The following is a 1547-nucleotide window of genomic DNA, read 5'->3' as shown; positions in this document are numbered from 1 at the left end:
CCGCATGCTCTGCTGACCCTGGAGCCCTGGGAGCACTGTGCCAGCCACTGAAACCAGATTTGGTGATGCACGCCTGTAATTCCAGTACTGAGGAGGCTGAGACAGGAGGATCACTGCAAGTCTAAGCTGCATAGCAAGACCCTGTACCAAATGAATAAATAAATACATAAATAAATAAGAGCTCTATATGTTCCAGGTAATGTTTGCTGCCCAGAGCTTATAGCCCTGAACAAAGTTTAGATAGGGTGCACCATGGAATAGGTAGACCTCACTAGAAGGCCAATGTTTGTTCTTTTACAGCTTATTTCATTGTATTTTTAAAAATTGTCTTAATTTCAAAATAGATATGAAGCTACAGAAAAGTTTGAGACCCATATCTTTCCTGTATCATTTGAGGGTCAGTTACTCATTTATTCTATATTCTTGAGTATTTTCACATATATTTGCTAAAAAACAGAGACACTCATTCGGCTACATAAGCATAACCTAAAGTAGAATAAGAACTCTTTCTCCTGGGTCTCACTTCTTCCTGATTTTTTAGTTCCTGTTTCATTTTCCTATGTAAATTACATAAGGAAGTCTTTGAGACATCTGTGAGTGGTAGATTTTCTGTCTTGCATACAGTAAGTCTTTCTTACTTTAATCTGAATACTTGATTTGTAATTCTGGTGAACATGTAATTCTAAGTTCCAGATTATATTTTCTCGCACCTCAGTCTTTGAGAATATCCCACCCGTGACAGGAAGCTGGATTTCCATGACTAGAGGCAACAGTGAGGGCTCTGGGGATCTTTTCTTTACCTTTCCTCAGTCTCAGAGAAGGTGATGTTTCTTCATTCACTTGCTCTTTGTGCTGTGCCCCCTTTCAAACTGGACATGAATGTGTTGAAGTCTTTAAAAATATAAATTTTCTTCTGTTGTTTTGCTGATAATTCCTGAATGATATTTTGTTCACTTTTCTCTCCAAAACTCAGCATGAAAAATCTCAGCTCTGGTGAATGGAACTTCGAAGATTTTTTCCATTGTCATGCCCTAGTCTTGTTTTAGTTTATCTCTAAGAGCTTTCTTTAGGATTTTCTTCTAGCATTTCTTTCAAACCATTCTTTCTTCAGACATCATATTTTCAAACTTCTAATATCCTTATTGTTTTCAACTGATTTTTTTCATAACATCCTGTCCTTGTGCGAACATACGCAACAGTTTCCCAAATCCCTTCACAGACAGCAATGAAGAAAATATAAAACTATGGTCTGTGTTTCTAAATCATCTGTTTCTTTTAGAGTTGATTCACTGGTTCATATTGGCAGTGCATGTGTGGAGGAAAGACAGAAATGGGGGCTTATTTTCCTTATAATATATCTGCTGGAAGTCATAAAGTGAGAGCTAATTTACTCAACACTTTCTCAGTCGAGACTCCCTCTATCAGCATTCAGTCCTGTCTCATACCACAACCCTAACATGCTAGGGAGGGAAGGAGCTATGAGTACTCAGTTAGTTTAAAACTATGTGAGGAGTGTGTGGAGAGCTTCCTGCTAACCTGCACCAGCG

Source organism: Octodon degus, unplaced genomic scaffold, assembly GCF_000260255.1.
Source record: "Octodon degus isolate 3935 unplaced genomic scaffold, OctDeg1.0 scaffold00034, whole genome shotgun sequence".
NCBI lineage: Eukaryota > Metazoa > Chordata > Mammalia > Rodentia > Octodontidae > Octodon > Octodon degus.
The sequence above is the reverse complement of the archived record's forward strand: the minus strand, read 5'-3'. Positions refer to the sequence as shown.